Source organism: Ambystoma mexicanum, chromosome 8 (genome assembly GCF_040938575.1).
Source record: "Ambystoma mexicanum isolate Mex_15411 chromosome 8, UKY_AmexF1_1, whole genome shotgun sequence".
In the NCBI taxonomy this organism is placed as follows: domain Eukaryota; kingdom Metazoa; phylum Chordata; class Amphibia; order Caudata; family Ambystomatidae; genus Ambystoma; species Ambystoma mexicanum.
The window spans coordinates 594250439-594264281 of record NC_090929.1 but is presented as its reverse complement, the minus strand read 5'-3'; positions in this window follow the sequence as shown (position 1 = coordinate 594264281).

Below are 13843 nucleotides of genomic sequence, written 5' to 3'. Positions count from 1 at the left end.
ATATATTGGACCTGGCGCTCAAGTTGTGAAACCCGCTCAGGCTGATACGGGGCTCCATTTTCTCCCCTGGGCTGATCCCGGGAAGGGTAGCTATCCCTTCTCTGGTAGTACCCCTGGTTGGGAAGATTTTGGTACCCCTCCACCCTTGGCCTCCCCTCTCCCGGATTAGGTTGTCTGGGCTCAGGGAATTGGGGAAAGAAGGATGGATGATTTTGGGGCTGGAAATTGGGTGGCTACCTGGGGAAAAAGTTCTGCCCAGGATTTGTAGAATTTCTGCCCTCCTGTGGGAAGTTGGGAGGGAAGTTCCCTGGGTTAGGTGCTTGGCTGGATCCCCCCCCTTGGGCTGGAGGAGTCCACACATAACCCAGGATTGGTCGGTTTCCCTTGTAGCAGGGACTTACATAGTCAGGGGAGCGGGGGACCCCATTTGTGGGACTACCTCCTCGATTCCCTGTCTGTGACTGGCCCGAGGGCCTTCTGGGCTGTGAATTATTTGGTGCAGGCAGGTTTTTAGGCCCCCCATCTCCAAATCTAAAACGGGGGCAACCTTTACCTCTGCCACCTTGGCAGCAGCAGGAGTGCTGTTGGTTTTGGGGTTTTTCGGTGCATTATTTTTATTTTCGATGGGCTTCTGCACCTCATAGATCCGGGTAGCCTGTTCAATGACCCAGTCTAAAGATCTTTTCTCATGAAAGTCTCTCACGAGCTGGGTCATTATGTATTTGGGTAAGGCATGGAAAAACGTATTGATAAATTCTCTGCTATCCGTGTGCACCCTTCTGGTGGTCTGCGCAAAAGCACGCTTTAATTCTTGCACAAACTCTTGCGGGGCCTGATCCTCCCCACATTGCAAATTGTAGGCTGCCTTGCGAGCCTCTTGAGGATTTCTGTGCACAGAAAAATGTTTCAAGATGGCCGCCCTGTATGTGGACCACCTTGAATGGTTTTGATCCTCCAGCCCTGCAAAGAAACTGGAGTATTCTGGTGAGAAGTTTCACTTTACATATTGAATACAGCTTTGGCTGTCCTTCAAATGGAAAGTCTCCCTCATTTGCTCATAGAGCTTCAAGTGTTTCCAAACAGAATACTTGGCATTCTTATGATAAGGCGTGATGACACTCCTTATTGCCTTTATTTGTTTCAATGGGTCCTTAAGCAAGGCCCTTTTTGCCTTATTGGCCTTTTTGGTTCAGGTAACCAAGGTCCATTCATCCTCCGACTCAGAAGCGCTGCTCCCAGAGGTGCCCGTCTGATCTTCCAGGTTTTCCCGGATTCTGCGAGCCTGGGAATGGCTGGCAGAATGTGGGGACCTGGTCTCCTGTGTCCTGTAATGCTCAGAGGAGTCTTCAGACCCCTCCTTGCTGCCAGGATTTGATGGGTACCCCCCCCACTGACCTAACTGGGCAGAGGTTTTCAGGATGCCCTTAATGGGCCTACTCTCCTGGGGTTCCCCACTAAATTGCACTGTGGTTGGGTGCCTATACCCGGATCCCCGCCCATCCATTCCTGGGAGGTACTGGCCTATGAGCCCCATACTTCTAGCTGGATAGTAATCTGCCATCTTCGTGGCCCTGGGCTCATGTGCGCGAGCGGACATGGGGGTGGCAGAGTTCAGGGACTGAGAGAGATGAAGGCCTCTGGTACCAGGGCTCCTGAGGTTATGCTCAGGCGTTTCCCTTTCCCAGCGCACCTCGTCTCTATCAGCGCCTGCTCCCTGTTGCAATGCAAGAGCCTGCGCTTTCAGTTCCTCAGTTATGGCCTACTACACTCTATCAGTCTCTCCTGCATCGCTACCTGTTGCTGGAGCCTATCATTGTGCTGACAGAGATCCTCATTTTCTCTCTGTGCCTCCTGATTGGTCTTGGAGTACTGGGCCAGTCTCTGCTGCAGGAGGGTTACCTCCTGAGCTGTGTCCCTATTGGCCTGCTCCTTTCTTGCCAGAGCATCCTCCACCCTCCTGGTGTGCTCTAACAAGTTCTGGTGTTCTTTTTGGCGGTCACCCAGTCCCTGGAGGGCCAGGTGATTTTCTTCCATTTTCCTTTTTAAGTGGCAGACTTCCTGGCCTAAGGTATCCCTTTCCTGACTAAGAGCCTGCATCTGTGCCGCCAGGTCGTCCCTTTGCCTTTGGAAGGCACCAGCTTTCTGGCGCTCCTGGTCAAACTCTGCCTGGGTATCCAGGTCTTTCAAAATCAGTTTATTGCTCTCTGCCTTCTCCCTATGTAGGTGGCTTTGCAGGGTGACTACCTGCTCGGCACATGCCCTATTGAAATCTAATTGTTGCTCCAGCTTTTTCTGGCTCTGCAGTAGGGAGTCCAAACCTTCTTGGTACTCCTTCTGCAAGGCCAGAAATCTGGTATCCTGGTACGTCTTTTCCTGTTGCAGCACATCCATATCCTCCTTTATTTTAGTGATGTACTGTCTGCTGTCCTTTTCTGACTCCTGGCTCCTGAGCAGCCTCTGCTCAGAAGAGTCCAGATCAGATTGGGCCTTCTCTAACGCCATCTGTTGCCTGTTTGCCAGATCTTGGCCTTCAGCACATTTGTCCTGCATGGCTCCCATATATAGATACAAATATGCCGCTATCCTGGCAATCTTATTATGTTCATCTTTGGCTTTAGGGGCCATGTATAGTTCACTCAGGGCCACATGTAGGGGACCCTGATCTCTCCGTATATCTGACCCTGTTTCAATGACCTGTTGCGCGATTGCCTGCAACCAGACCGTTTGGTCCTGATGAGTCCACTCACCTCTCACAAATAGCTTATGTAAGAAGTGCTCTCTGGCTATTTTCATATCTACCAAGGTCGTCATTCTGGAATTTGAGTTCCTTCCTGATTTACAGAAGTTTGTATTTTATTTTGCAAAACAGACCGTTTCCTTAGAGCGTTCCTTTGAGGGATGCTTTCACAGTGTAAAACAGCGTGGTGATCTAACCGGATATGTGTATCTGGTCAGTTGGCACACTGTTTAATCTGCACAAGTGGTAAATCTAATTCACCAAATCCCGGACGAGCCCCCACCTTTGTAAGCGATATTCAATCAACACTACAGCTAAGTCAATGCCTAGTCTGGGATGCTGAGAAAAACCCTTATTGATGTATTTTTATATCCAGTTCAGTACTCTGGATGACAACCCTTTATAACACCCCCCTCTTAGAATCCCTCTGACCCCACTGAGCCAAGAAGTAGGTTTGTTTTGCAAATTAAAAGGTTTATTTGAAAAATTAAACAATATATATATATATATATATATATATATATATATATATATATATATATATATATATATATATATCACACTTTTATAATAAATTAATATCTGACAGTACACTTAGACATATGATGTTGATCAACAATGTGTAATCTGGCACTAGCACACTTCTTTACAATCAATGAGGAGTTAGTATAGGATGGATAAAGTAGCAAAAATATTTTTATGGTTTCAAAGGAAAAGCAATGAGGAATAAAATGCAGTACAGAAATACTTGATATGATTTTAGAAAAAGATAAGATAATCACTTTTTCTCTGGCAATTCACCCCCCTCCCCTATGCAATGTAAGAAATGGAAGGAGATGGAAAGAGGAGCACACAGTTCTCAGGAATGCAATCAAATACAGTACGAAATTCAGTTCCCCCCCAGCAAGCTTAGAGGAAACAGGTAGGAGTTTGAAACACAGGCCCAAAATGCTTTTTAAATGTGATGGCAATGGATGGGAAAAGGTGACAACTGATTTTAATTCCCTCTAGAGATTCAGGGTGAGTGGGAGATGCGTGTTGGTATTAGTTCAGGCTCACTTTAGCAATGCTCTATGAGTTATTACCAAGTTGCAAACGGATTTTAACAAAAGAAAGAATGGAGCTGCTATTTTGACAAGTGGAGAAATTGAGCCAAAATCGCAAATCGCGGTAAATTTCGTGAGTGCGTGTCTCGCGATTACGGGAAAAGTATAGGGAGTAGGAAGTCGGTTCTAGGTTCGTTGGAAAGCCTTTCAGATGAAATTTAAATTTCGTTCCTAGCACAAACGGTTCCAGAGATACGGACGATTAAATAAAGGTCGTTTTTCGGATTTAAAGTAAACTCAAAATGACAGGTGACAGCTTGCAGCTGCAGAATTGACAGGTGACAGTTGTGCAGCTTTAAAAATGACAGATGACACGATTTTTAGGAGGCAGTTCTACTTAGGTTAAAATAGTTTGGATTAGATTATTTTAACTAAGAGATTGGTTCTGCACAGTTCTGCTAGGTACTCACAATATAAATTTGAACTAGGCCTCGTCACGGATCTGGTCAACATGTCCGGCTGTGGATCTGGCTGCTCGGCAGGTCAATCAGGCACCGGTTCTGCTCACAGCGATCTGGGTCAGCTCTGCTCTGCTGGTCTAGCCTCTCTGGATTCTGGATGTAACACTGCTTTCTGGGTACTGCTACAGGTTCTTGCAAAAATACTCAGCAAAACTTCAAACAGCTCGCCCGGCTGTTGAATAGTTTGGTTAGTTTTGAGGCCTGCTGAAGAGGATTTTGCTGGTGGATTCAGGCCTCTCTGCTACAAATTCTGGAGTTAATTTCTGCTACAGGTTCTGGAGATTGATGGATTTGAAGTCTGGATCTCTGGATGTGAAGTCGTCAGTCAGCATGCTCCGCAGCAAATGGAATTGAATGTCTCTACCTGTCCCAGCAGTCTCTTTTTATGTGTTTTGGAAAGTGGGTGTGTGCGTTGGTCATAACTAAACCTGCCCCTCTCACTTATCATTGGCCAATTCCTCCTCTCTCCCTTGATTGGGGGAAGGAAATGTGAGTCAAAGTGATGCTGTAGGTTTTATGGTCAGAGGAACCTCCCCTTGTCAGATTGCATACACATCTATTTCTGACCCAAATACATATTTATCTATGTACCATTTTTCTAATATTATCGGTCCAGTTAACATATTTTCAGTAGCACCAAAACATCCGATCCCTGTCTTTGTACGATGTTGTGTCCACTGATGACAGAATTCTCCCCTTTTCATCCAGATAACGACCTCTAAACCTTTCCAGATTTTACACAAATGTGCACCACATGTGGGTTACAGATGATAAAGTGTCAGATTTTTAACATGCATACATTTGGAGTGAGACCCTATTTTCCGCTAGCAACCCCCCAGAATACACCACAGGGTCCTAACGCCTCTTAAAATGTTCACAGAAAAATCACAAAAATAATGATATTACTTATATAATTATGACAAGTCCGCACTATGAGTTATCTATCTTTTTAAAATTATGCTCTGGTCAAAAAGGGGTGTGGCTTCCCACATCACAGGGTGGAATAACTGGTTTATCCACTTCCCCCAAGCCAGCTTGTTCACAGAGGCACAGCTGCCCCCCAGTTTCTCCCAAGAGGAAGCTATTTTACGACGCCCCCAATATAACATTTGCCTGAGTCAAGGAAGTTGCATTGTTCTGTCCCTTCCAGTTCCCAGGTGCTCCACCCATAATCTAATCAGAGGGGTGAACTCCTTTTGGCAAGGGGCAGCAGGATGCCGCTAGGCCTGGGAAGAGTGGCTGTTGATCCAGTTTCAACTCCTGTCGGGGGTAGTTGTCAGGCAGAATCCAGTTTCATTAAGCCAGGTTTCAGCTAAATGTCACTTTAGTTCCCAGTTTAAATCAAAACTTACAATTTTTACATGTACATTAAATAATTACTTCCTTCAAGTCATTTCAGAATATAGTTTTATATTGTATCCACCTCTTAGCAAGTGTTGGTTCCTCTGTTCAGTTTTACACAAAAGTCTGGTGGTTTTAAAACGCCGGCTTTCTGATAGTGGTGAGTACCAGTATTGCAACCATTTTTGGGATTAAGAAAATGAATTCCCCACAGTTCTGGGTTGCTTTTGGCAATCAGCATTGCCATTCCCAATGGTTTCAGGCTACTGTGTGTGTAGCCCAATGGTGGTTTTAGGCAGTGCCCTCCTGTGCTCACAACATAGGCAAAAATGGGTGGCAGGCTATTCTTCATGTTTTCCCTGTGCACTGTCTGGGGAGTTCTGGCCATCATGATGTTTTCCATGCCAGTACTGCACAGTTTTATGGTAGGGCTTGGATGCATGGGTAAAAACATCCCACAGCTCCTCCCTGCAAGACGCGAGTGCCTAACACGTTGGCTCTCCTCCCTCCTAAAACATATCCCTTCTACAAAGGGATTTTTTTTCTTTTTTTTCTGTTGCGAATTTAAACAAAGGGGACAGATAGTGCACAGAGGAGCGGAGGAGCAGAAGAGTGCGTGCCTGGGGACCGAAGGTGGGGAAAAAAGTACTAAAGGAAAGCAGGATAACAGAGGAACGGATGAATGAGCATGAATGTATAACTTTCTAACCAGTGACTTTGCTTATTTTCTTCTATTTGTGTCTTTACGGTGATTAAATGTGTGACTTCAATTCTCCAAACCTGTTTACTAAAACAATCATGCATCATTACGAGTGTGGTGGTACTGATTTATCACATAATCATTCACCATTACCATCTTTTAGTCCTGTTTGGTGCATTTACAATAAGCAGTAATTCTGCATGGTAATTCCACACAGCAAATCCACCGATTTTTGGTGTTAAAGTCAAGGATATACCACTAGCATAAATCCTCTACTTCATGGTCAAACTCAGAATTTGGCAGAACACTAAAAATGACGTTAATAACATCACTGCTCAAAAAGTGTCAGTAATTGAGTTACTGACACTTTTTCTACCGCATTGCTAAACTCACAATGATTCTAATTGACCAAGATGAAATTTCCTGGAAAGCATGGATTTGTTATTTGAAATACCAGCACTTGGAAGCATGTGTCCTAGTGGCCTGGAGAAATCTGCCCACCCAATTTTGTTTACTTGGAGACAGAACAAAACAATATGTTTACCTCTTATATTTGTTTGTGCTTTCAATCTTTTTAGTTAAAGGATACCAGCAGTTGCGAATACTGGTGAGTAATAGGTTAGAAAACTGGTGATGTGCTGTTAAGGGGATAACTGTCATGTTTGCTTGTGTGGGATCCAGGGAACGATGTCCCATGTGTGTGTTTTTACTGTGAAAACATGCATGAACACATGTAGAAAGCATTGACAAAGTTAATAGGTTTGCGTTTCTACATAGTGATTGTTTTCTTGTTGCTTGGTATTGCTATCAGATGCACGGGCACCCACCAGTTTACCTTTGCATTGCACATGTATGGCCAAGATAACACAATCTGCCACGTTTTGCCACCGTCTGTTCACTTACACACATCATATGACTGGAATTGCTATGATATGGGAAGGTACTAACAGAATTGCCAAGTATAGAAAGTGAGAGGTTGTCCCACCAAATGCCAGCAATGTACACAATTTGCTAGGTAGATCGATAATTTCCCTATATACTTTCATCATATGTCCGACACTGCCATCATTTGCCAGATGTTGGCATTACATTCCCAGTACTCACAAACATTACCTATTATCAATGTATGCCCATTCACTCATTGCATTTCCCTGAAATTGGCATCATATACTCAAGTAGTTTCACCATATGTTATGGAATGTTATGTTATGTTAAGTTGATTTATAATGCAGAACGCTGCCATCTTATAATCTCCAGGCGCTCACGTGGCTCTGCAAGGAAAAGTGGGTAGGGATGGTTAGTGGGGGAGAGAGGGATAGGATTGACGTGTGTTCTTCTGTTGATGCGTGTAGAACCAGGAGCATCTGGTGTCTCTCCATGTGAGCCTTTTGGATGTCCTTTGTTTTGTGCACTGGGGTTGTTGTGTCCTGAAGGGTGGTGTCCAGTATTTGACCTGTTTGTTATCTGAGGTGGTTGGGCTTCTAGTTTGGTTAGGGTGAGGTGCGGTTTATGTGTTTTGGTAGGTTCATTTACCAGCTCTCTGGGCGTGTGTTGTGGGCAAGGAGTTTGGGTTGTGTGGGAGAGAAGAAGTGGTTAGTGGGTTTTGGATGATTTCTAGCTATTTGTAGTTATACTATTTTTTTTCCATTCCTAATGTTTCCCTTGTATTTCTTGTTTCCGGTTTATGGTTTGTGTATGCAGGGATTGTGTGGGTGTTAAATGGTTGATCAGTGTTTATCTTGGTGAGTTGAAAAGCCAAGTTTTTAGACTTTTCTTGAAAGTAAAGTGGTCTTCCGGCGTTCTTATTTCCTTATGGATCGAGTTACACAGTTTGGCTATCAGATAGGAAAAGGCAGTTCCTCTGAATGTTCTTTTCTGGTAGTATCTTGTTTCTCTTTGGAGGTCAGTGCTGGATCTTAAGTCTCTCCTCAGCTGGTATCGGGCAATTTTTGTTTGAATGAATTCACATCTTTGCCTGTCTAGTGATTTCTGGGTAGTGCAGAGGGCTTTGAAGTGCATGTGTTTCTTTACTGGTGCAAGTGTAGACTTCGTAGGGCTGGGGTGATGCTGTCTCTTCTATTTAATCTTAGGAGTAGTCTTGCTGCAGTATTTTGAATGCATTGATGTTTATTGGTGAGGCCAATTCCCAGGCATAGCCTATTTGCATAATCTATCGTTGACAATACCAAGGAAATGATTGCGAGGGCTCCGTGGGGTAAAGGAGGATCCCTCCGTTTAGCTATTTCATTTAATTGTGGTTGTAAGGTGAGACCATTGTCCATGAGGATTTCAAGATTATTGTTGTTGATATCACCGGTTCGGTTCCCATGGGTGGGGGCCATGTGAGGGATGTCTGTATTAGACTGTTTTCTTGAGGGGAGATTAATATTTCAGTTTTGGTTGGGTTTAGTTTGAGATTATTGTTTTCCATCAGGTGTTTATGTCGTTGCAGAGGCAATTAGTTAGGGCATTGCCCGAGTCGTCGCCGTTCATTATCTTGAAAATATGCTCGGTGTCAACTGCATATTTGTAGGCTGTCAGTCAATGGGCTTGAATGAGTTTCATTAGGGGGGGTAAAATAGCTATTGAAGAGGAGAGGGGGAGAGACTTGATCGTTGTGGAGCAAGCCATGTAATATTTTTTGTGTTTGATTTGAATGGTGGAATGTGGGTTCTTTCTGTTCGGTCAGTGATGAAAGATTTCAGCCATTTTAGTGAAGAGCTATGCCAACCTTTTGCCATTATATGCCCAGCTACTCTCACCATTTGATAGGCAACGCTATAATTTGCCTAAATACACACATCCTATGACGACATGCCTGATACACCTCATCATCTGCCCTCTGCTATTCTTATCCCCTCTAGTGGTTTTAGGTAGCTTTAAGGTGATTTTAGGCAATAAGCGGATAAACTAACTTGGTTACTACAGTCGAGAGCTGCCTCATGCTCTTCACTGGGGTAAGTAAATTCCATTGCATGTTTTTCCAACATGGGAGAAATCATCACATTTTGTTCAACTAATGTTACCGCAAATGTATGCAGGGGCGGATTAGGGTAATAAAAAAGGTAGAGGAGAGGTGAGTGGGGAACAGGGGGTCTCCCTACGCATACTTTTGCATTAAAATGTCCTACAAAAAAAAGAAATCGATGTAAAAATCTCAAGGAAATCACATAGAACCCTCCACACCTCCTAACCCCTTCTTTCTTTCACACATTCATCGATTCATCCTCTCGAGCATTTGGAATGAGTGGTATGTTAAGCAGTATATCAGGCATCTAAGTGCATACATACAGGAAAAACATATTTCTCTGTTTGAATTCATTTCCAAATGCTGTTGCTAATCGTGAGGGAGGTTTTACTAAATAAAAATAGATAAAGATATATGTGGCTAGAGATATGTTGTTGGCTCTTGCTATCCTTTCAATTGAGAGCAAAACGGTAACAAAAACCGATAACCCTGCAGCCATAAAATCTTTTGTTGCAGCAAAACCTAGGAGAGTGCTTTCACTTAGACAATTATCATATACATGAGATAATGAAAATCAATTTTGGTTTGTATTATTGTTTATGGGCCTCATTACAATGTCGATCTTAACTCGCTGGTGCTACCGGTGGGTTGTCGCTGAACTCATAACACCATTCTGCCGCCTGACATCCCTGTGCCACTAGGACATTACAAGTCCTGATGGCCCGGGATGTCAGGCAGCAGAAAGAAGTGCAAGTCCTCATTTCCATGGAGTCCAATGGGAATTGGGACATGGAAGCACCAGCACCGTTGCTAATGTTGCTAATGCTTCCGTGAACACCATGCCTGCAGGGGGCAGTGCTCCCGGCTGTTCAGAACTGTCGGGAGCACCAGCCCCTGCCGACATTCTTGTAGTCTGGCAGTCCGGAAATAAGGGTGCCAGTATGTTGCTACTTATGATTTTCATGTACAAGCCAAGACAACTTCATTTAAAGTGCATTGATTTCATGATGTTTCGAAGAGGTGGTGATGCAGGGTTTTTGATGAGGGAGCATGCACAATTTGTGATGCAGGAGCAAGTTGCAGGGGGTGGATTGTACTGTTTCTCCTGGGGATCCATATTATCTAGAACCTATCCTGGGGCACACACAGGCGTTTATCTTGTTCCAGTCAATACATTGATTACTAGTGAGATTGGGTAATAACACCTACCATTACAGCACTTGGAAAAGGAGGGCAGTACTCGGCATATCATACACTGATCTAGCACTCTTTCTTTCCTATCTCTCTCCCTTGCTCCACCTGTCTTGCCCCATGTTCTATCTCACTCTATAGGCCTCATTCCGAGTATGGAGGTAGTCATGGCGCTATTTACGCCATGACTACCTCCCATACCAGTACTGTGTCCGGTTTGGTGAGATGGGGACTTAGCAGTCCAGTCTGACCTTGGCGGGACCGGTAAGTTCCCATTCACCAAACCATTCCCCATTTCCATTTCAGCCCGCAGCGGGCTCAATGGGAAGAGGGAAGTAGCTAATAACGGTACCGCAATTTGCGGTACCGTTATTGGCTCTGATTTCCCTTAGCGGGTCCCTTCCTTAACGCCTGGTAAAACCAGGCGTTAAGGAAGGGACCCGCTAAGGGAACTCGGAGTAGGGCGCAAAGGGATTATCGGCACTGATGTCCTTAACGGTGCCCGGTATCCCTTTGCGCCCTACTCGGAATGAGGCCCTATGTCTTTGCCGCTTTCTATGTGGGTGAGAGTCACATAGTCACATAGTCTCGAAGTCAGACGAGTCATTTCTGGCAGCCGAACGAGAAGAACAAATTTGGGTGGGGATGTTTTACCAAAAGAATCTAGCGAAGAAATCGAAAAGGGCAAATTATTTAAATGTGCTAACATTGTAACCTGTCTCTTTTTAAAATGTATTATTTCTGATGATCAGTTCCACTGTTCACTGCAATTGTAATAAGAAAAATACACTTGTCTTACTGAGCAAACATTGTCAGAACTTAGAATAGTCACATAAACTATTTTCTGATAAAAATGTTCTCATGCCTAAATGAGCGATCTGGTACATTCCTGTTGCACTCTTTCAAAATACCATATGCGACAGACGAGAGAGGCTAAGTAGCACCAGCGAGAGCTCCATCCTGCTTTGTATAAAATCAAAGAGCATTTGGGAAAAATAAGGATGACCACCCATCTTTATATTTGACAAGTTTGTCTGAAAAATATGTCTGTGATCAAACAAAGTTTAATGCTTGAATCATGAAGTACATAATGCACACTGGGCATGGTACTTATTTAATTTTCCACAACACTCACCATAGCATTACAATGTTTGTAACAATGACACATATGTATTGGTTGTGACATCAATCATTCTGTCAGAGTCCAAGGGCTGTATAGTGCAGAATTTTAGCTCGGTGTCAGACTAAGGCTCTATTTGATATTATGATGCAAGACTAAAGCTATAGAGAAATCAAATATAACAATTTTGAGGAGTGAGCAAGAGGGGCGACATTGGGTGGAATATAATGACCAACTAGGGTCAAACCACTCGATGTTAATGAACAGCAAGTCCGTCAAATCTTCCCTGACCTGCGTTAAGGAGATATACACAGAGATTTCTTTAGTTGGACTGGGTGTGTGGGCACTGCCTGGAGGACCCAGTTAGTTTCATAGAAGTTAATTAAACAACCTCACTTTAGGAATCTCTGAGATCTGCAATGCCATTAAAATGTGGCAACATCACAGATACGGAGTAAAACAAAGAGACAGAGCTGGAGAAGGTGCTTTGAATTTTGGAGAAAGCATTTACAAGGTAGAATGTTTGATAAGGAAGGCACTGAGGGTTGAAGCAGAATTTAGGGGTGAGAAAAAAGGAGTTACGGCCATCTGCCGACCTATTGTGTACAATAGCCCCCACACACATTTGCATGTCATAATGTACATTTGTAAGGTTATGCAATGGAGTGTCGCCCTATGGTGTACAATGTGTGTGTTCTCTCTCTGTCTATTCTGGGGTCATGTCTTTTGGAATACAAAAGAGGTCACTACTAAGCTCTGGCCTGTTGTACGTTGCAAGGAGGCACAGGGACAAAGTGAGAGCACCCCGCCCCCATTTTCCTTATGTTCCTAGTGGCAGAATGAATATAGATGGAGCGATGCAGCGCAGCATAGCCTTGCACCCTACATCATCACCCAACCCCCACCCCACATGGCTGCTCGCATGTCCAAAGTCAGATGGATGTTGGAAAATGGGAGCATGTAAATACCGGTGTAATGTTTCACAAACAGGCCACACCATTACTTCCATGAATAGACATGCCATTGCTCATCTGCCCCCTCCACCCCCTACTTATTCATCTGACTATACACCCCCATGCCTACTGCTACGTGGGAACCCTCCCTACATTACATTGCATTGTACGATTGCAGATGTATTTCATTATGCACTCAACTCCTGCAACCTTATGGGGATTAAGCATGGGCCCCAATTCCAGGCAACAAACCCTTTCCTTTTTCTTTTAATAATCTGCAGATCTGCCCCTGTCCCCATAATAATACCTCTGTGAGTATGGGCCGATTCTTTTTTGCTGAATTCTGTGTAGGGCTCTCTTCCCTGCTCACCTGAATTGACTGTTGAACGAACGCCTCGCCAGACCTCTCCTCTTGACAACACTGGACCTGACAGCTTCACCCACCCCTTGATCAAGTTATGTATGTTATGGCAAAAAGCCCTGCCCACTTCACCATCCTAGCCCTATGGGGGCTCAAATGGGAATGGGGATGTACCGGGTCCGTGTCCCTCGAAAGAGATTTACCAGGCCCTCCTAGGTTGGAATGGCCCGGTAAATCCCCTTTTGTGGGACCCTGACCTGGTACCTGGTATGGGTGTAGCTATGCCGCTAAAAGTGGCATAGCTACCTCCATACTCGTAATGAGGCCCAATGAATTCTACTCTCCCCAACCCAGTCATCTCTCCCCGTGTGCATGGGGTTCAAAGACTGACTGTAGATTCTACTGATCAGAAGATTTTATTTAGTATCTATTATGTATTTGTAAATGAATGGCTGAGAACAATACTTTTGAGTACAAGATCACATATTTGTTGCTGTCTCATTGAGTTTATGGACACTTGGGGCCACAAACTCAAAAATAAGAAAAGTGCACAAAATCAAGAAGCGTCAGAAAGAGATGCGTCACATTCACAGAGGTGCGCATCTCAGAGATGCTCTGCTTCAGAAAAGGAGCGGAAAGTGGGTGTAAAAGAGGCGCAAAGTGGGAGCAAATCATGCAAATACACCAAATTAAACATGGAAAGGGGTAGCAACCACAGCAAGTGAGAAAAGATGCACCGACATCCTGATTCACAAAACCAGACCACAGAATGTGCTCCATAAAATGTCCTTCAACATCGGCCCCTTTTAAAAGTGGAACAATCGGCCAAGGCAAGTGTGGAACTGACCTGTCCAACCAAAGAAGCACACAGGTCACAACAATCACATCCAACAACACGGTACAGA